The sequence below is a fragment of the Lactuca sativa genome, chromosome 8 (genome assembly GCF_002870075.4).
Source record: "Lactuca sativa cultivar Salinas chromosome 8, Lsat_Salinas_v11, whole genome shotgun sequence".
NCBI lineage: Eukaryota > Viridiplantae > Streptophyta > Magnoliopsida > Asterales > Asteraceae > Lactuca > Lactuca sativa.
Genome location: NC_056630.2, coordinates 319043657 through 319067841, shown reverse-complemented (window position 1 = coordinate 319067841; position 24185 = coordinate 319043657). Strand labels below are relative to the sequence as shown.

Below are 24185 nucleotides of genomic sequence, written 5' to 3'. Positions count from 1 at the left end.
AATATATTCCAATCTATGACTTGTGTTTAGACCCAGTCAGAGATACTAATCATTTCTTGGTTCAAATTGGGCTATACACTACTAGAAAAAAGGCCTTTTACGACGCTCATTGCGCGTCGTAAAACACTCAGACGACGCGCAAATGCGCGTCGAGGAAGGCCCTGTCATAAAGAGAGATGACGCGCTTTTGTGCGTCGTCTATAGACGACGTGCATTTACGACCCGCATTTATGACGCGCATTTACGACGCACGGTTATGACACGCAATGCGTATCAAGAAAGGCCCTGTCATAAAGGAAGACGACACGCATTTGCGTGTCGTAACCTTACGACGCACGTGTTTATGACACGCAATGCGTATCAAGGAAGTACCAGTCAAGAAAGGCCATGTCATAAATGAAGACGACACATATTTTTGCGTATTGTAATTTTAATTTTTTTTTTTAAAAAAAATATATTTATATATTTATTAATTTATAAATGAAATTTGCATTTAATCTCTCATAATAGAAATAAAATACCTTATACAAAAAATACAATCCATTGCATAATATATTAATAAAATACCATATACAAAAAATACAATCCATTGCATTTAATTTGTATGTATAACAAAGACACATGTGTTAAACTTGTTACCATTAACATCTAATCGTATGGATTCGAGTGTTAAACTTGGTACCATTAATATCTGATTCATAAGTCCTTTCAACAAGATTGTTACATGCATAAATGAAAACAAATAGGAACATTAACAGCCCAGCATGCTCAAGCCTCATCAATACAACAAAGGAGACAAAAGTAATGTAATAAGCCAAACATTAAAACCAAACATTAATATAAGAGATGGGAAATCTTTTACCTAAATATAACTAGCACCAAACAAACCACCATTTCCAAGCTGGAATTGAGTCCGATGCAATGTGACTAAAAAAACACAAATCACTCTCAAATTTCACTTACCCCTTTCACTTTCACATAACACCAACCAACCTACTTATAAGTTGCTAATTATCTAGGCTATTTTTCTTTTTCTCTTGATCAAAATAACATGTTTATGTCCAAGTCAATTACAGAATTGTATTCCTTAGTATCATGTGGACACAACAGATGCTGAAAAAATTGAATAATTTATCTTTTGCTGCAACTGGATCATACAAAGCTAGACACACTTTTATATGTTTCAAACATAAACTTATTGTGTAATGAGGATCCAAATGGAATAATTCAGCCACCCCATACTCCTTTGTTCTATCTCGCCTCTATAATTTATTTCACCGTTCAAGAGAAGGGTATAAGGGGTTTCATAGACATTATGAATTAATTTATCCTTTATTCTACTTCCCTTATTTGAATTAAACAATCTCATCATAAAACGTTCAACATTTCAACATATTATACGACCTAATGCACTAAAATTCAAGTGATGTAAAATAATAAAAGTTGCTCTGAAAGTTCATAAATAAAAAAAATTACCTTTTCAAATTCTGCATAAACTTGTGCAGGAGCTATGGTCATCAAAGTTGACAAAGCAAGTACTGCAGCTTCTTGTTCCAAATGACTAGTACTCATCAACCCCATTGGTCCAGGCAAACCCTACATATTATACCACAACCAAGGGTTAATAATAATTAATAATATATAAAAGATAAGATAAAAAGTAATCAATAAAAATATCAACACTCGGAATCAATGATTCCACAGGTAAAAAAAACTTACATTGGAATCAGAACGCTGCAAAGGGCTTTTGGAATCAGCTCTACCATGGGAATAGGGTGATGATGTTGATGCTTTCTCATTTCCTCCTCCTTCAGGGCTTCTGCTTCTAGAAGGTGACCTACTCCTACGTGGAGGAGACCTGCTTCTGTGTAATCCATCAGTTTATTGACACATCACATGATAAGGGCATTCTAGTCTTTTCAACACTAGTACTTCTATGTAAGTAACAAACACATAGAGAATAGTGAATAGTCCATCAGGGCATTCTAGTCTTTTCAATTCATTGGGGACCCACAGTGGTGCCTTGAATTTGTATGAAGCAAGACCAAATGCTGGTAATGAGACCACACCCGTCCCACTGAAATGCCTTACAACAGGTGGATGCTCACATTCATTGCCTGAAACAAAAATAAAAAACAATAATAATAAATTAGTAATGTAACGCGTAAATTTTATAACTATAAAAAAAGGTTGTTTCTCAGCCTGAAAAATCCAGGGAGATTTATATGATATATATGAATGACCTGTAGTAGGAGTGTGAAGGGAATGAAAAGTTAGAAAACAAGCATCAAGATCTTTCAAGGTGGGCCCCATGGGAATTCTGTATATTGGGTACCTGATAAAAAGCATCAAAAAAGGGCCATTTAGTAGTAGCATATTATGTGAGAAAGAGCAAGTAGCAAAGACCATATTAAGAATCTGTTTGATTGGATGGAATGGAATGGAATCACAAAGGAATGGAATGAGTTGTGATCATATTTGGTTGGTCTGTAGCAATGGAATGAATCATTCCATTCCTTCCCAAACTCTAGTACTTATTAGCAATCATACCAAGCGACAGAAAGCCAACTAGATGGCAGCAAGTCACAACTTCTTAGACTTTTCAATTCAGGGAAACGTTATGCAAGATCAAGTATCTGTTGCAACAAGAAAATAGAACTAAACTAATTATCCAAAGATTTATAAATAAAGAATAAAACCCACTTTATTTGTTTTTTTAAAGCTAACCTTATCACACAAAGGTTCTCTGCCCAAAGGCTGACTATGTTCCATGTACTCAAATATCAAGCAACTTTGAGTGGTGGCAGAATCACTATCATCACTAGAAAAGTCTTCTTGAACTACATTGTTCTCATCATTCATTGACAAATGATCCATTCGGTGAAGAATGTCATTCTTTGGGTGATGATTATTACTCTTCTCCCTTAGATAATGTAAAGAACCCTTTTCCTGTTCATAATCACTGCTCCCATCACTACTTGAATCCATAAATGAGTTATCATCAATATCCTCAGTTAGTTGCCTGTAAAGCAACAAAATAACTAGATTATTTAAATTTCATAAAGAAGCATAATAGATGCTACTAGTTGAAAAGGAGCCTGACATAACCCTAAACAAGAAAGAGGAAGAAAGGAAGATATTTACTGTTCCAGTACCTGGAATTTATTGAAGACTTCAAAGGGTCTACATATATTTGAATTCCAGATAAATAAGGCACATAATATTGGATCACACAATTAGCTTCATTCAATATTAAAGGAACTCCAGCACTATAAGCACTCCACTCCTTGAAAGATTCCCATAAATCACCAAGAACAAAGTATGGTTAATATTCCACATCACTTGTCCTCCATCCTCTCATAGTTCTCTGTTGCCATAAAGTTCAAGTAAAATCATTATTTGGATCAAATACACAACTACAATACCCCTGTTTATACATGATTACTGAACATTATGTTGGATTAATGTCTAAGTCCATAACTATATTTGGTATGTACTTGACCCGACCCGGCATGGTCCATTTGGGTTGCACTTCACCGACACAATTTATATGGATAATCTTTTGAGAATAGTATGTTTATGATTAATATTAATATATTATAAGTTCTAATATATTAATATGGAATCATATTATTTAATTAGTATTGATCAAGAATTAATTTATAATTAATTAAGTGATCAAAAGGAACTAATTAAATATGGACTCTTATATATATGGAATGGGCCAAGTTCATTTAGGTTGGGCTAAGCTTTCATGGATAGTCCATGGAGTGTTTAACCCATGGATCCTAGGAAATGAAAGGTCATGGGTATTAGGGTTTAACCCTAATCCTCCATACTATATAAAGATGTCTTTGGTTGGTGAAATTGGCACTAGTGTGGATACACTAAAGAAGGGCTAGCCAATTTCACTAGAGAGAACCAAGTAATCATATTCTCTAAAGTATTCCAAGGTGTCTTGGTGATTTGTGATTCCACTTGAGGCTTCCACACTATTGGGGCTAAGCTCTTAAAGCTTGAAGACATCAAGCTACATCAAGAGGTATGTATTCTATCTTGTTACATTCATAGTTTTTGTATGCGAGATTAGGATAATACCTTGGATGTTCTTATTTGCATGTATAATAGAGAAAACATAGATCCAAGGTATTTAGGGTTGCATGTACACTTAGGAAGTGTTAGAATGCTCAAAACCCAACAGTGGTATCAGAGCCACGGGTTGTTTTCTGTTATATTGATGCAAATATTTTATTTTCAAAGTTGAAAAAAAAAAGAAAAAAAAACATGAAGTTCGTCAAATTTTAAGATAATTACTTGTTCTTGTGAAAAACTAATTATTTGTAAAATTTGAATAATTTGCTTTATGAGTTGAATTAGGTCAAATTTAATAAAAGATAAAATAATATGATTATTTTATTAGTTTTAAAAGTTTGATCTAAAGATTTTTATTTTTTGAAACCTCCATAAGTTATGGATTTGAAAAGGTTTTAAAAAAAAATTGATTCAAAGTTTTTTTGGAGTTACAAAATTTGGTGTTAATGTTTTAAAGGATTACATAACTTAAGAATAAGTTATGGATCACCAAAAGTTTTTTGTGTTATCTTGTTTTATGAGTGAATTTGGATTAATGATGAAAATTATGTGATAGTTGGTTTTAATCCAAATTAATCTAAGAATTGATTCAAAAATGTGTTTTTGTAACTTGTCCTCAAGTTATATGAAAAGTCACATTTAAGAATCATAAAACTCATAAAAATTGGCAAAGGTTACAAAATGAAGAGTCTAGTTCTAATTAAATGGTTTTATGACTCCATAACTTGTCCTCAAGTTATGGAGGACCAAGAGTCTCTTCATTTAATAAAATAAAATAAAATAAAATAAAAGTGTAACCTTAATTAATTCCATAAGTTATAAAATAAAGAAAAGTTAATTCTTTTATTAGTTTAAAGTCTTCCATAACTTGTCCTCAAGTTATGGAACTTGAAGAGTTTTTGGATTAAAACTACTTTAAACACATAAGTTATGGAATTAATTAGTTTTGAATAGTTTCAAAACTTGCCCTCAAGTTTTGGAATTTGTAAAGTTTTCTCTAATGAATACTTTGATCCAAGTTAGCCCTTAGAATTTTAAAAGTTAAAATTCAACCCTTATACTTTATAATATTATAAGTTAATAATATATATATATATATATGTATAAGAGTAAAGTCAGTCTTACCGCTAGTACGCCTCATTCACGAAGCCGGTCTATAAGGTGGGTATAAGGTTGTTGCCTATAAAATGGCAACTTAATGGGTGTCCACTCTCACCCACCGCTTGCTTGACTGGTGGAGGGTCGTTAGCCGAACGGGTTTGACAGGACTAGAATTCTCCCTTCATTAAAAGTATTAATGAAAAATACTAAGTAACTAAACTCTTAATAATACCCAATCTTAGTTACTTAGGAAAAATGTGAATAAGGTGCTAATCCATGAAATTACACTTTACACTTTGTCTAAGTCGTTAGTGGAGCGTGTGTGGTTAACCGGCACACTAACTTGGACTTAACAAGGTAGGTAAAGGGTGACTTAATATTTATCATAGTATCGATGGAGCGTGTGTGGTTAACCGGCACATCGATTGAGGGGTAATTTATTAAGGGTACCAAGTGATTTGCATGGTTACTTCACACCTTGTTTTGTGATCCTCGGCATCCCAGTCACAAAACCTAAAGGGCACACTCGAGATTGAAACATGCCTTTGAAAAGTTCAATGAATCTCAAAGATCTAGGAGTTTCAAAACCAATTAAAACCTAATAATACATTTCGTTTATCTTGGTGGAAATTGGTGAATCGTCATTCACCTACCTTCAAATATTTTATAGCTTGGATTACGGCATACCTCTTCTAAGTTATAAAATAGTTTGTTGGGTCCTAGCCTTAATATTTTCATATTGGGTGTCATATTAAGGACTTTAAAATCAACTATCTTGAATATCTCCCAAAAGATGTCTGGTTTAGACACCTATGATCTTCCCAAATCTCTTGAAACAAGGTTTCCTAATGAAGATGATGTCCCATGGATATCATACTTCTTCACCTCTTCAAATTATTCTCCCTAACCCACAAGTTCTTGAAAAGTTTAAGGTCACTCAGGCCCTATTAGGCAAGGCAAGGTCTAGGTGTGGTCACATCTTGGAGATGTAGTCACATATTGACAAGCCGGGAGAGTTGGGTGTCAAAGTCTTGAGAAAGTTGGTGGTTCAACTACTTTCTAAGTCACATAGTGAGTTCTTTTGGAACACCTATGAAAAAGACTATGACAAGACCCTTAATGATCTTATCTATTTGTTACGATCAACTTCCTAAAACTTTATGGACATTGACAATGATGACATTGGATATCCAGTAAAACATTCTCTTCCCAATGGAAAGGGATCGGCTATAGTCAACTCGGTTGACCAAATGGTAAAGAGAAAAGCTAAGTCTGTGATAGTCCTATGTACCATTATCAAAGGGTCCATATGTTTGTATTGCCAAAGAAAGGGCATTGGTTGCGAAGCTGCCAAATTTACCTAAGGATGTTAAAGTCAATAAGTTTGACTCTACTTCAGGCAAAATCCACTATCTAACTCTGTTAAGTTTCTATTCTGAGATTCTTGATACATGATGTGACCGGGTCGCATGGTGATGGTTTAAGAATCAAAGGAAAGTGAAGAAACTTAAAGGAAGAATATGCTGAATCTGATCGCATAGATGGATTTCTATCGCATAGTTTGAAAAATCGGATTCTTGAGCTACTTCTTAGGAGTTATGAGATATTGCCTAGGAATAGATAACAACAAGTTCTCATATGGATTGTAAGGATAAGTTTTTTCCGCAAAGTTTTAAAATAAAAGAAAATTTTTTGATTTTATTTATTTTAAAATATCCTTACAATGGCATTTGAGGAAAAATTGTTGCTTATATAATTCCGTTAAGAGCAAGAGTGGAAATATGAAATTGATTCTTTCATTTGTGGTAATGTCTAAATTTACCAAATAAGGAAAGATTCTCATCATCCAAGGTTCAATTGGACCGGAACTTGGAATCATGCAAGTTGTATAGCATGATGAATGAGAACTTTCAAGTTTTGGAAAATTAAGACTAATTACTTGTTCACATGGATGTGTGAATCAAGTAAAGGACTAAGGGATCGAGTACACATTCTTGTGCACTGGTCAAGTCCACCACAAAAAGTTTGATAAGACTATTCGTCATGATTTACTTAAGTTCAGTAAATATGATTATACTTACAAGCTTAAGTGTAACTCTGAGACATTGGAAAAGGTTCCAATGTAAGGCAGAGCGAATAAGAAGAATCAATTTAGGCAGAAGGATAAAAGTTTCTCAAATCTGAAAAGATGGGAGAGTACTTTAGTATCAGTTTTTGTGATCATCTTAATGATTAAGAAACCATAGCACAATTAGTTCTCTAAGGAAATCTTAGTGCATTCTTATGACTAAGAAGAGGGATCTTGAATTGTTGAAGTGGTTAAATCAAGAAGATGAGTCATACTTCGTTCCAATACAAGTCTTAGAGTCATACTCCAAGATTGTAATTTGAGTGACATGTCTCAAAAGAAGTTTAAAACACTTGTCAAATGTAAGAGTAAAAGTTTTCTACTCTTGTACATTTGAAATTGGTAAGTTGTGATGTTTTGGATAAAACAAAGACCAACTTAGGCCAATTGGGTAAAGTGTTTTTCTTGATTAGAATCCGCACTATCTCTTGGATGTTTGACAAGGGAGTCTTATATGTCAAGAGGACAGTGGGAGTCTTAAAGGTCTTGAAAGTCTCAAGAAATAATCAAGAATAAAACCTCAAGTTCTTCACTAGCACACGACTTGAGGTTTATAACCTATCGTGTTGACATATCTGTGCCCATTCCAGTTAAAGTTGGCTTTGCATATGAGTTCTTAGAGTTCTCAGTTTGTTGCATAACAACTTGGAAGCAATGGCAGGCCCTTGAGCTGCCATGTGGCAAGAAGTTAAGATTGAGTTCAATCCATATGGTTTTGGATTTGTCATTATCTTTGTCTTGTGATTATGGTTTGACAAATTCATATGGGTAGGAACTCATACACCATATAAATCTAAGTGTCATAAGGTTTCTCTCCGATTCATGAAAATGATGGTGAGGAAACACTTTCACTAAGTAGATTTTAGCTAGATAGCAATTGTGATATTTGCATTCTCAAAGTCGTTAGTGGAGCGCGTGTGGTTAACCGGCACACTAATATGGACTTGTGAGAAGTGGCAAAAAGGTCTAACCATTATGATTACGGTATCCCTTTTCATGGTTCTTGAAATTGCTTAGACACACAGGTGAGCTATCTACAGAAAGGGTGTATGAATCTAAATTTCAGACTGTCCAGCTGATTTCTGAGTACATGTCAAAGCTAGTGGGAGCATAAGTGTTATGCTAATAATCATCATGTTAGTGGGAGCATGATAATTATGATAAGTATTGCAAGTTAGCAATGTTAATTATAGAAAACAAAAGTTTCAATTGGGAAAAAGTTGTTTTGCTATAATTAAGGGAGAGGAAATTATGCTTCATCTCAAATCTATAAGCTTAGATCGTGAGGTTTTAATCATTTAGTCAAGGATATATATGAATTTCATGTTGGAATGGCTCAACATAAGGAAATTCTGTATATGGGTCCATTATTTGCGTTCTAAAATTCGATTATGATTACGGCATCCCTTTTCATAATCTGAATTATGAGAACTTGGCAAATTGAAATGGAAATATTATAGCGAAAGACTGGTTTAGTCTTTATGTAAGACATCATGAATCGCGTCCCATATGCTTCGGATATAGGATCGATTACATGTGCTATATTCATCCGTTTTAAAATTTTCCAAATGCCTGGGGCATTAAGAAGGGAAAAGGTTTAGAACTGGATATGACTAAAAGGATTAAACAATTGTCGAGGACAATCTAAGGTTTACCAAAGATTGGTTGCTCAAGGACAATTGGAAGTATAGTGATAATTCTAGAAGGACCATATTGACATAATCTGTAAGGAGGCAACTCTTGTTCAGAAGTGATAGTCAAAATGGAATCTGGAAATGTTTCAAAGTTAGAATTTTCAATCTGTGTAAGATTAAGGAAACTTAATGCAAGAAGGATATTTCCAAGGCGTTGATCTCCTTTGGAATACTCTGTAATGATTGTTGCCAAGTCTTTGTGACTTTGTGCATAATCGTTACGAGAGGATCAATGCATATAAGTTTAGAATCTAACAGATTTCAGTAAATGGCATGAATTTGGAATTCTTGCATTTGCGGTAAGGATTTGGGAGTGTGAAAAGAGAATCATTGAAGTTATGTTCAATTGATCTAGTTCACAAAGTAAGGATCATAGACAAACATAGTATGCATACTTGGTGTGTGGCATGACTAGTGTTTAAGAAAACATAGTGTACATGCTTGGAGCATGGGACAACTATTGTTTTAAATTCAAGAATAAAGTTGATAGCTGAAACAGTATACAATGAATAATGTGTAATCATATGGTGATAAATAAAAGGTGTTTTATTTATGTTCAAAGAGTTGATACCATATTGGATTCAATTATTATTGTGTTTCATTTTGCATGTTTTGACTTCCCGAATAAACTAGGTTATTCTTCCGGAATGACTAAGTTATTCAAACCATCCACAGTCGGTCATATGTTGGAAGTAGATATGAATTAAGACTGTCATGGGTTGGCTTGTAGAGGTCTAAGGTGTTGGACAAAGGGCTACAACACTCATGAGTGCTCATAAGTTCTGAGTATTGGATTCAACCCGCGCTCATTGGAATCACTTCATGGATTTTATCACGAGTGATCATGAGACGATAATATCTTATATTCTTCAAACCTAGAGATATGAGTTGTTACTATGAGTTGGTTGTACATTGATTGCACGAAAACGCATTTGGTAACTCGGTGCTATAAAACGTGCCTTTGTGTATGATTCAACAAGTAGTAGAACAAGCCATATGAGTCGAAGTTTATCCATTCCTTTTACCTTCGGGATAAAAGCGATATCTATGGGCCCCTCGATGATTTGATGATGACAAATGGAAGTGCTCGGCCGGGCTAGGACTGATTTGATTCGTTCAATTAGTCAGTCGTCATAAATCGGAAATCGGGAAACAACAAATGGACAGAGAGAATGATTATAATCCATGTCTCAGTCCATATGATATCTAGAATGGAGGAATATATGATCCCTTATCTAATGGACAAGTTCGTTGACAAGATCAGAGTTCGACAGCAGCTTTAAGAGCTACGATTGCCAGTTAGGTTTGAAGTCATACGCAATAATAGTTTTAGACTTATCCAAGTGGGAGACTGTTGGATTAATGTCTAAGTCCATAACTATATTTGGTATGTACTTGACCCGACCCGGCATGGTCCATTTGGGTTGCACTTCACCGACACAATTTATATGGATAATCTTTTGAGAATAGTATGTTTATGATTAATATTAATATATTATAAGTTCTAATATATTAATATGGAATCATATTATTTAATTAGTATTGATCAAGAATTAATTTATAATTAATTAAGTGATCAAAAGGAACTAATTAAATATGGACTCTTATATATATGGAATGGGCCAAGTTCATTTAGGTTGGGCTAAGCTTTCATGGATAGTCCATGGAGTGTTTAACCCATGGATCCTAGGAAATGAAAGGTCATGGGTATTAGGGTTTAACCCTAATCCTCCATACTATATAAAGATGTCTTTGGTTGGTGAAATTGGCACTAGTGTGGATACACTAAAGAAGGGCTAGCCAATTTCACTAGAGAGAACCAAGTAATCATATTCTCTAAAGTATTCCAAGGTGTCTTGGTGATTTGTGATTCCACTTGAGGCTTCCACACTATTGGGGCTAAGCTCTTAAAGCTTGAAGACATCAAGCTACATCAAGAGGTATGTATTCTATCTTGTTACATTCATAGTTTTTGTATGCGAGATTAGGATAATACCTTGGATGTTCTTATTTGCATGTATAATAGAGAAAACATAGATCCAAGGTATTTAGGGTTGCATGTACACTTAGGAAGTGTTAGAATGCTCAAAACCCAACACATTAACCATTTTATTGTACTCTAATTCTTTTTGGAAGATGGTGTGCTTTAGCAGAAACACATATATTTTGATTGTCAAAATATGGAATCCTTGATTAAACAATAGAAATAACATCAAAGGCAAACTCTGTTCACTCATAAAAACTGAAAGGCCACCCTCAGGGCTCACTGAATAATAATTCAAGCTGACTTCATTTGCTTTCAAACATGAATTTCGGAGTAGTGCCAATGGAGAAAGAGAAAACCACAGCTAAAATGTAAAGTAAATTATACTACTAAATTAAAAATAAAAAATCTGATTAATTGACTATCGCATACTCAAATTGAATAAACCAAATGTTCCTATAAGTTACTTTACTCCATGATATAACGAATTAGCAATACAAGTATAAACTGAGACGACTAATTTGAATTAATTCAACTCATTTTAATATAAAAGATTAATATCGGTATAGACCTTGGAGAGATGTTGAACAGGAACAGAAGGCGTAACAGTTTCCAAAAACCGTTCAAGATTACACAACGATGATGTTGCCGACACCGCCACCACTGAGGATTCCAACGGCTCCGGATTTGATGGCTGCATGAGTTGATTCTCCGGCTCCTCCCTGACAGAAGATGTCGTAGATTGGGTCGGAGTAACGTTACTTTGAGCTCTACGGAGGTTCTCTTGATGCTGACGAATCCTTCTCGCTTTCGCCGGCATGTAAAACCTATCCTCTCCACCACTACTACGTCCATGCTGCAATCCAGCGACCAACATCTTCACTAAAACCCTAAGTTACAAATCCTTCGATCTCACCAATAAAACTGGTCACGAAAGCTACGATTTGTAGACAAATTTAAAAGTCAATGAGTTTGATTTTGATTCATTTTTCTGTTAAAGATAAATTAACAAAAAAAAAAAGAACAAAACTTTTTGTAAACGAATCGTTAAAACAAGATGAAAATCAGCCGATTAAAGAAGGAGTTGACGGATTCAGAAAAACCCTGCAATTTGACAAAATCAAACGAAATCAAACAAAAGCAACGATTGTGTGAGAAATTCAACAAGAGCTGGCGAAGAATTAGTCAAATAGGAAGGAGGAAGAGCAGATATCCTTAGACGACGGCTTAGGGTTTGCAGATGGTGGTGTGGGGGTCGTCGGTTGCTTTACAGAGAGATATGAAGTCGAGACGAAAAGACGAGATTGACCCATCTGGTAATAAACGGACTCGGGAAGCTGAACAAAATGACCCGAGATTGACCCATCTAGTAACAACGCTATTGATGCCATTCCTTCCATTTTCGACTGTTCATCCTCCACTTCCTCTACTGCTACTTCTTCACCATCTTCTATTTTTTCTGTATTTAGACTTGAGAGTATAATTAGGGCTTTTTCTAACAATTTCAACATCGAGTGGGAGATATGGTGGTTCCAGTAGGTAGAAGTGAGGGAAGCAGTAGGCAGCAGTCAATGTCGGGAGGGGGAAGGAAGGAGCGTCCATAATTTGGGCAAGAGGGAAAGGAGAAAAAATAGGAAGGCGGGATTTTTAATTTTTTTTCAGAATTTCACTTCCCCCTACTGTTAAAGGATGGAACGCACGTTCCATTAAAAATTAAAAAGCGACATCCTTAGACGACGCGCATTTTATTATAGGTGCCCTCCGTGTTTTTTTTAGACACTAATTAAGGGCGCGCAATAATGCGTGTCTTCTATCCTTAAATTTTTTGAAGAGATGACATTTTTCTAATGTCACTATCCTTTGCGTAACATAGATCAATGAGCGTCGTATTTTGCGCGTCGTAAAAGGCATTTTTTCTAGTAGTGATATCAAGGTTCGACACCAACCTATATATTTTTGCCTTGATCTTAGATGATATATCGATAGAGATCCAGGGAAGTTCCTTAGTGTATGCTTTTTCGATAATATTGTCTTGGTAGCGTAGTTTAGGGTTAAGTTGAATGTTCGATTGAATACCTAAATGTGTGGAGGCACACGTCACACATCACAAAAAAATAGTAATAAAGTTTATATTTATGTTTATTATGCTATATTTTCTAACATGGATTCTAGGTCGCAAATAAATCTTACATACTTATAAAGCTAGCATTTTCCCTTGATTGTCATGCATTTGAACCCCCCCCCCCCCCCCCCGGTCACAATAATTTGCTAAAACCTCATGCATTCGAAACCCCCAAACCTTTTCAACTTCTTAATAACTAATCACACATAATCAATGGTAATTCATATGAAATAATAATTTGCTAAAACCTCATGCATTTGTATGGTACTAAAAGATGTTGGAGTTTTTGGGTTTTAGACTTTTGTAAATGGGTAATCCGTTTGATATGTTGGATTTGAAGCTATCTTATTCGAATTACCTAAAACAAGAGATAAATTAATAATATATGCTCATGCATGTTTTGTACAAGCCCCAATCAAAATACAACATATCATGATCATACAATTAAGTGTCTTTTATTCCATTTTTGGCTTTATAACAAAGGTTTGTTTACGTGGCGAAGAAAGAAAACTTAAAGATGAATATTTAGGTTGGATGTTTATATAAGATTTGTTTTAAATATATAATATAGATATAAATACACAAATGTGTGTTAAATACAACCCATCACAAATTTAATGTTATAAACTACAATATAACTCAAAGTGGTTTTCCAAATATAATGTTTATACTATAATATAATATATTAGAAGAATACTATATAGTAGACGAATCCCATATGTTGTGCATAAATTTAGTTGCATAGATAATATATTATAATTATATTTCATTTAAAATATGTTAGAGTCATTTGGTTGTTACATTGTTGTATTAGGCATTATAGTCTCATATATTTTGAATTACTCTTATAAAAATGATGTCTGTAATTTGAATATAACCTAATATATTATGATGTTTATTGAATTATATTATCTTCGATTGAGCACTTTTTAATTGGAATCAACTTTATTATAGTTAAAAAATTTGGCTCCCTTTTTATCTTTTCATTAGTTCTAGAATATGATTTTTTATATTAACTTAAAATATGTCACTTTCTTAAAATAGATTGAGAATGTGATTTTTTATATTTACTTAAAATACGACACCATTTTCTATTCAATAGTAAAACTAACAAAAGTCGTTAAATATGTATTTTTATGAGGTTCAACATAAATAGACGTCCACATATGAGAATTCATATCTAATCAATCATCAACTAATTACATTAGATACTAATGTGAATTACATTTAAAATTTTAAACTAATAGTAAAAAAATTTCATTATTTATTATGACAAAAAAATCTGTAAATCAAAAAATATACATGCTATTTAATCGCATACAAGTTTTATGTATGGCTTATTCACAATACATTAAACAATATATAACAATATTAAACTACATAATTATCTCACTGCGCAGTGCGCACACATTCGCCTAGTTATATGATATTGCTTTGATACATTAGTAATTTCAACGCATAATATCCGGTGTACAATGATGCTATTATGTTTAGTTATATATTTTATATATTTATGTTTATTATGCAATATTGTGTAACGTTGCGTCGTAAGTTAATGATGATTTAGTTATAGTGATTTGATGACCCGTCTAATTGTTAGTTTTTCTATTTATTAATGATATTGGTTCACAGCATTGATGATATTTCATCGAAGACATTTAGGTGGTGCTTTGAAATGTTTGAATAAATAATGTTTATTTATGATTATTTAGGGATTTAATAATCATTTTTGAATATTAAATATAATTAAGTTGAAAGTTGATTATTAGTGATAAAATAAAATCACCTAGTTAATATTATTTTAATCTAATTCACGAGATTTTTATTAATTGTTACATATTCGAGATATAAAAGTACATTAAAACATCATATTATTATATATCATCTTTTACTGCAACTAATTATTTAATTGAGATTATTATGTTTTACGTAATTATTATAAAATGCAATCCAGGCACATTTTTAGCATTATGATACGGCACGTTTAATTGCCATTTCGGTTCAAAGGATTTATGACATTATTTTACTAAGACGTGTAGAATTGGGAATTGCTTTAAACATGCATCATCGTGTTATTACAAATAATTTTTGTTACGGAAACAAGATGTACTATAATAGTAAATGCAATTTATTTTGAAGATAAAAGCATGTTGATTCTCTTTAACACGGATACAAAGTTATAAAATGGAGAATTTATTTATATGATTTTTGGAGTTCTTACTGTTTGTCTTAGACTACGGTGAAATTTATAACATACCAATTCGTTTTTCTTTAAATTGTGTACCGTATCAATTATAATTAATATAAGAAAATTTTCTATCGGTACCATACCAAGTATACTTGGTATCAATATATTTGGTTACCAACAAATTTGGTTGGTACAAATTGTTAATATTATATACCGACTTCTTTTAATTTTTTATTGTAAGATTTTAAAATAAGCAAATAAATCGGGTAATTTTGACGTATGGTAAATAAGTTAGTTACATAGTTGTTTTAATTTACAAAAGAATTTTATTTATGTAACGCTTTGATTTTGTGTCTTAAAATGGTAATAACTATCGACTAATGTAACCAAATAACTTATATAATATTCTTAAAATTATAAACACCAAACACAATAGACAACTAAAATATACGATTGGTATATATATATATATATATATATATATATATATATATATATATAGAGGTTTAGGTTATTCTATTTAAATTAATTATTATGTTATTGTATACATAAATGTGGATCAATAATTTTTACTTAATTTAAGAAAGTGATTAATATATATTATTAAATTAAAGATAAATTGAAAAATACCATCTAATTCTAAGGGTATTTTAGACGATTGAGATAAATTTAAAAAAGGAAAATTCCATATTTTTTTAGGATAATTAACTCTTTTGATTTTAAAATTCTAATTTTTTTAATTACTTTAATTTTAACAATAACGTAATTTTTTTAATTAAACCCAATTTTATTCTGCTAGAATCATATTCTCTACGAATTTCAGGATTTATAATTCTTTTAATTCGGAGATTCTGACAGAATATATTTATGAGTATATTCAAAAATAAAAATATTCTTGAACCATAAATAATAAAAATATACTTGAACCTATTTCTTGATCATTAATTTAAAAATTTCTTGTAAAATAACAAATTATTGAACAATCAATTGAAGAAAAAAACCAAAAATACATTATTTCTTATAGAATACGTGTAACAATTGTTAAGAATTATATTTATTGTTAAAGAACAAAACTAAAAAAACCTTAAAATCGGGAATAAAAACATCAAAAACTAACAAAGACACCAATGCATTCTAAAAGAATAATGTTGCTAAGAATCACTTTGAATTTCGTGGTCCGTTCTTCAAGAATCAATTTCTATGGAAACAAATCCAATGCATAAATCTATGAGAAAGTATCCATATTGCATTCCAATAGAATTGAAATTCGTGATTCCATTCTAATAGAATTGGAATTCAAAATTCAGTTACCATATGCATTCTGTTGGAAACAAACAGCCCACCTACGGCTAATGGCTCCACGTTGGGACTCTAGTGTTCAGTTCAACTGCCATTTTTGCAGCCCAATTTATGTACGCTTTTCCGGCTGCTCCAAATGACTTCCCTTGTGCACCATACTCATTTTCAATCTAGTTTAACTGAATAATGAAACACTAAAACCAAAATGACATTTGTCCTTAATTGTTATAAAGGAAAGGTGAATAAAACAACTTAGAACCTGTGAGAGGATGATTGGACCACCTTGTGATTCAAACAGGTTTTCAGCCTTCAGCATCCCAACTATTTTTTGTGTGATTCCTTACATAGCTTCCTATTAACATCAAGTAATTAAGCCACAAAGTCAGGGTTATATTTTTCATTCAACAATATTCCTCCATGAAAACTGTGAATGAAAAAAAAAACCTTAAATGGCTCATTGTCTGTTCTGAACCGGATACTAGGAACATATTTTAACCATACAGAAAAACCGCTACACATAAAGTCAACAAAAGCTTGAAATTTGGAAGTCAAACATCAAGAAACTGTAAAAACAGAAAGTGCAAGAAATAAAACACAACGAAAGGTGGATCTTGAGAAAATTCAAAGACCCGAAATTCCATTCAGCACAAACATAAGGTCCAATGCGTAAATTCACATAAAGTCCATTTCTTGCTACTGTCTTTATAAACCTTACAATATCACATCTTCCACTGAAACTATACTGAAATTATAAACAAAAAAGAAGAAAACTTTCAGCAAAATTTGAAATCAACGACACGCGCTTTAATGGAGAAAACATCTCAGGTTACAGAACTTACAGTGCTAGGGGAAGGCTCATGAACATTCCAAAAAACATAAGTATGAATGACATCTAAGCCCCCATTTTTCGCTTTAATTACAAGATCTTCCCACATATACAACACAACACATCAAGAACACGAACACAAAGTTTAAAGAAAATTCAGTTTAGCAATAAGGGTATAAAAGGAATTACTTCAACGGTGCTTCTGGGGTAATGTATGGAGCCAGAAATGAGGATTCTCCTTTGGATTTCGAAGGAGAATATCAGATTAGCAACATCGAGAGGGAGGAGAATGCGAAAAGAATCAGACGCCGATTGAGGGTGGAGATCAGCGGAACTCTCCAATTGATGGTGGAGATTGACGACAACAACAAACGATGGTGGTGGCGATCTTCTGTGGGCGTTAGTCGATGGAACTCTTCATCTGTAATACCTCTCGTTCCGCCATTGAGTGACTTCTAGGTTTCGTGTTGCTGGATGATGGGGATGAAGAGGTGAAGGGGAAGACATCGGCAACAAAAGCAGCTCCGGATAAGAAGGAGATTGATTTAACCCAGTGATTTTGGGGAGACGTATATTTTATCTAATTTGGAGCTAGGGTTAGGGAGGATCGAATGCGATAGAATACAATGATTGTTGATTGTTTTAAAAGGGATAAAGGTAGGTCATAGTAATTACCAAAATTATAGGAGTGTATTTGTGGAAGTTATTTATAAAATTACTTTATTACCTTTATTTCTTTAGTTAATTATTTAATTTTGATTGGCTCACATTTATGCATACAATAATACAATAATTACTTTAAACACGTGAACCTATATACATATATATATATATATATATATATATATATATATATATATGAAGTGGTTGGTACGGTATTACCATGGTATCAAAAATTTTATACAGTTATTGTATCAAGATTGTTCAATTGGTATGGTACTACCAACCAAATATGTTGGCTAGTATGTTGGTTGGTTTTCCGAGTTACAATTTTGACAGCCCTATCGTAGACGGTTGACAATATGGATGGCCCTTTATGATCTATCATTTTAAGTAATAATAGACCAATATAAAACGTTTTTTCATATTTCTTAAGCCCATAATTCTTTAGATACGTGTTCAACTATGCTGTAAACCAATGTTAAAATTATCGGAAGTCTAAAATAAAAAGACGGTGGGAATGGTGCCAAAATACAAAATAAAACAGAAATCGAAATAAAATCGTTTGTATCACTAAAGAAACAAGCAAATGTGGAATGTCATCAATGTTCTATAAGTGAATAATTTTTGTTTTTAAAAGTTTTCTTAATATTATATTAAACCTTTCTTAGATCTTTATTTTAAAATAGTAGATTACTAGGTATGAGACCCGTGTATCACACAAGATGATTAAAAAAGTTAAAATATAAGATGTAAATATTAAGTAATTTTGAAAGTAAAATTTTAAAATAAATACAAACAAAATGATGAACAAGTAAGTAATTTAATATATTCTATTAAAAAAACTACTAACATATTTTAAATAATTGTGTTGAATATTAAAACGTCTCCAGGGCCGGTCCATTGATTTTTCATACTCAAGACTAAACAATAGAATAATGCCCTTATGTTTTATCTAGTAAAATGGACCAAATCACATACATAAAAATGATGTTGGTTGATAAGGTTGGTAAATGAATGTGCTGAATAAAAAATGTCTTTATGACCATCTAGCAAACCAATCAATTCAAAACTATTATCTAATGAACAGATCAAGGATTACTGAAACAGATAAACTTCTAACATACAAATCAAGATTCTTATGGTTTACACGTTTAAAAATATAACACTGCTAAAACATTTAAACAGATCAACAAGAAAGAAACTTGTTTAAAAATATAACACTCCTAACCCACTTAAAACAGATCAATAAGAAAGAGATGTATAAACTTGTTGAATCAAAGATTATGAATAAAGCAACGTTATGAAGAAACCCTCAAATATCTAGCTGAGAAACTTAAGAGACGAGAGAAGAGAATTGTAAAATGAGTTATATTAATCTCTCTCTGAATATGAGTTATTTACTTAGGAATCCGGGTTAAATCCATAATAAGTCGGGTTATTAGATTCGCGCTCCTTTCTTCTATCAACGTTGTAAACAGCCACTGCAGTCCAAATGAATTAAGAATGTACAACTTTTACCCTTGCTACCTATAATCTCTTCGTTTATGCTACAAACTTCAGCCCATATCAGTAGACCAACTGCAGCTACAAGCCCATATTGTTCTTATATAAAGAATTATTACTGCAATATATTAACAAACGATTAATATGTAATTTATTTAATTATTAACATTAAAACAAGAATAACTAAAGGTAGAGATTGCTTAACTTTTTTATAGATATTTCATTACATCAAGAAGTTGAAAATATTATACCTGATCACATAACAACTAAGAATCACTTACGAAATCAAAGTAATCATTGCAAATTCCAATCTTTTTATAATTCATGGTTTTCAAATATCTTGTTTCAAATCATTCTTTTCACAAAAGTTTTCTATGGGTCTTTTCACACTGTCCTTTAATTTGTAGTCTTTGAACTTGATGGAGACATTACAAATTGTACTTCTCTACAATGTCAAATGAGTTGTTTAAAATTTCAGAACTCATATTTCCTATTTTGTATGGATATTTGACTCCTGCTCACAAATACATATTTGAATGGACCATAAGATTTCAAGTTCATAGGGCTACAAACAGATTGGTTCAACACTTATTGAATACATTTAATAGAAATAAATAGATTATGCTAATCTTAATATCAAAAAAGTCAAATCACCAATAGTGAGAAGGAATAATGTTTCGACAGCATGATTAGGATTTTGGTCACAGGTTAAAAAAAATAACCGCCCTAGAATTTATATGCAAGAGAGAAATCTCATTTCGTAAATCCAAGATAGACTAAAGTTTAACATATGATCTTTCACCCATGTTACAAAAGCATAACCACAACACAATAATAACCACAACTATGGGATTTTAAGCTGTAAACAACATATTTCATGCTATAAGGGTACGAGGTCAAGAAATTATGTTCTTGTTGGTCAAAGCATCTAGTAATGTGCAGTATAATACAAATTTTCAATCTATATTACCTCAGTCAAAATATCACGACTTCATACTATTGCAATATGATAACATCATAAAATTAGTAATTTCAGAAAACTAATATCACTATAAGAATTTCAGAATAATTACCTTAATTTGAAATCATAATCAAAAGCCAAGAAGGAGAACATCATAACTAAAATAAGTTGATAATTAGAAGGAACACTTAGAATTCATAACACAGATACCAAACTTAATGGTGATTTCTGAAACTAGAAGTCAAAAACCTGAGAAGGAGAAGAACTTAGAACTCAAAAAGTACACAAGGAGAAGGAGATTTTTGATTTTGGGATTAATTTATGAAAACGGGAAGGAGAACTGAATTAATAATCGTATAATGTGTCGCGACTCCTTGATTTTGATTTAAGCGTGTGAGTTTACAATACAAAGAAAGATCCTTGCGTATTTTTTGATTATCGCAGCTAATCTCGCGCCCTTATTCCCTTATGTTGGACTAGGCTTAATGGTTTAATGAATTGTCGTTTTTGTCCCGTACCTACCCAATACACATTACAACTATTTAGAAACCAATGCCCCTCAGCCCACCGCCGCCTTGGGCCATAGCCCACGTCGCCCTACCCTTGGAACGGACCTGAACGTCTCATTTTGAAAACAAAATTTTCATTTTTAATTAAGGATAAAATACTATTTCTGAAAACCCAATTAAAGAAAAACACAAGTGTCAAATACATTAATCTCAAAATATCATACTTTCAAAACATGTGGAATCATAGACATAGTAGGTGGATGTGTACAATCAATCTTTCGCCTTCCCGTAATCATCTGAGGTACCTGAAACACAATTTATCAACAATTATAAGCACAAAGCTTAGTTTGTTCCCCCCAAATACCACATACAACATATATAAAAACATGCAACTGTATCAGGTCCATAACAATACCATGTTCAAAAAAACCCCGGGTCCATAATTACACCGAGCCCAGATTGGCTCCATCGGGGCCATATCAACCCCGAGTCCGTAGTGACCCCGATCCTAGATCATCTCCATGCATACAACATACAATCATATCAACAATAGTTATATAGACACATGTACAAATGACACCTAGTGTTCTATAGAATAGTTAGAGGACTCACCTTGTAGATAACAACTAAAACATAACAACTCTCACAGGGTGAAGACCGGTACTATGAAACTCATATTCAACAATAAGGAAGTAACCACTTAGTCTACATCCTATAACCTCCAAATTGACTAAAAGTCAACCATGGTAAAAAAGTCAACGGTCAAAGTCAACTTTGACATGCCTCTACGTCATGACCACCCATAGGCCATGCCATTGTCACTCCAAGACAAATCAGTCGGACAATCAGCCGATTCACACGTTGTGGCCACCCATAGGCTACATGGTGGCAATGTCCAGGCGAAATGGTCACGGAAGCACCAGTTGCCACACCGTGGCAACAGGTAGCCACGTCGTGGACACTGGGCACCAATAACTTAATGGATTAAGTTGTTAGTCCTTATTCCTAAAATCTCTATAGATCCAATATGGTTTCCCTTAAGGTCTTGATGGATAAAGTTTCCAAATTTATCCATTAAGACATTCTATTAAGTTAAGATCTCAATTTCTAAGTTGTTAATGACAACACCAAGGCATGAACTTACTCAATAAGCCATGTGTAACACCTGGTTCCTGATACACATTTAATAATAATTTATTCACTTTTGTAGAGCTACTCGACGAGTTGGGAGCCCCAAACTCGTCGAGTAGAAACCAGAATAGTTGCAGGATTTTAAGTCGCCTACTCGACGAGTTGGGAGCCTTGACTCGACGAGTAGGGCTTCCAAAATGAAACTCTAATTTTGGGGTTTTGCACCCCATTTAAGTATCCTAATCCCCACTTGTTGGCCTCATTTCCAGCCTCTAAGTCCCAAACCCTAATCCACGAAACCCTAGTGCATTGTATGAGCTTGTGAGTGGTTTTTGAGTGAATATTCTATGTTTTGAAGCGTGTTGAAGAAGGAGGAGTTTGAGGATTCAGAAGGAAGCTAGTAGATCCTGAAACAATGTCTCATCATCTTTATTTTCTGGTAATCAAGTCTTAACCTTGTTGAATAGCTTTCTAGATCTCCTTCTTATCATTTTATGGGGTTTTTGTTCCAAGAAACATGATCTTTGGCACATGGATGTCCCAAGTGGATATACTTTCAGATCTATGACCTTGAGGGGCTCACATGGCATAAAGGTGCAAACTTTATGGCCATGGTAGCCCCATGCAAGCTATAAGTCGTCATTTAAGCATTTTAAAGCTCCAAAAGGCCATGCATGGGAGGAAAGTCATGATTTATTAATATATATTATAAGTTCTAATATATTAATATGAAATCATATTATTCAATTAGTATTGATCAAGTATTAATTTGGAATTAATTTTGTGATCAAAAGAGGCTAATTAAATATAAGGGGTTGATTTTATAAATCATTCATTCTTATGGTGTGGGCCAATGACCCATGATTCCTTATGTTAGACTAAACCCATGTGACAACCCATGGATGAATCATAGTGGTTTAAACCCATGGAGCAGAAGGAATATGGAAGGTCATGCACATTAGGGATTACATGGTGTAACCCTAGTTTTGCTACACTATATAAAAGACCCTATGGCTCCTAAAATCGGCACCCTAGTGGTCTTGGAAGAGTCATAGCCGATTACTGAGTGCAAGTATTTTGTCTCAAGTCCTCTATAGATGGTTGTGTTGTGTGAAGCATTTTAGGCATCACAGTTGGGGTGCTAGGCTCTTAAAGGTCCAAGGGATCAAGCTACAATAAAAGGTATGTCTTCTAACTAGATTTTGTTATACAAGTACCCATTCTTTTAAGCTAGTTAAGGAAATTCTTTGGAAAATCATTTTGCAGTTATAATTAGAGAAAACATAGATCCAAAGCATTTAGGGTTGTATGTGCACCTTATGGCTGTTAGGATGCTCAAAACCGTTCAGTGGTATCAGGGCCTAGGATTGTTTTCTATTATACTTAATGTTATATTGATTTTCAAAGTGTAAAAAATTGAATTTCTACCTTTTGCCTAATGAACTTGACGAGTCCACTGGGTGAATCGTCGAGTTGGTGCTCCAATGGGCAAAATTTCAAGTTTTGGCCAGAAATTGGATTAGGATCATTACCCCAAACTGTTTTTTGAACCATGAAACCTGTTTTTTCAAAAGGTAATGATCATGCTTGTCCAATTAAAAGATAATTACCAGAGTTTCAGGATTTGTATTAGTTTATGTGATTAGCTAATTTCTTGAAAAATGTTGATGTGAATTATCTTTGCTTATGAGTTGTCTAGATCATAGATATTATTTGACATTTCTTGTTAGTTTAATTATTGATCTAAATGCCTTTTAATGGATTCCATAACTTGTCCTCAAGTTACGGAAAACCAAAAGTCTTTTTCATAAAAATCATTAAACTCATAAGTTAAGAAAATGAAATTTTTTTGAATAGTGTCAAAACTCGCCCTTAAGTTTTGGAAATTGTAAAGTCACTTAAGAAAACTTTAATTCTAAAACCTATATTTTTAAAAGTTTAAAATTCAAATCTTATACTTTAGAGTATTATAAGTTTAATTATA

The 24185-nt window shown here is 33.0% G+C and overlaps 1 pseudogene; it reads right to left on the bottom strand.

Annotated features, from left to right (window-relative positions):
• Nucleotides 1-1779: 1779 nt before the first annotated feature.
• LOC111918673 (uncharacterized) lies at nucleotides 1780-11860 on the bottom strand (annotated as a pseudogene).
• Nucleotides 11861-24185: the final 12325 nt, after the last annotated feature.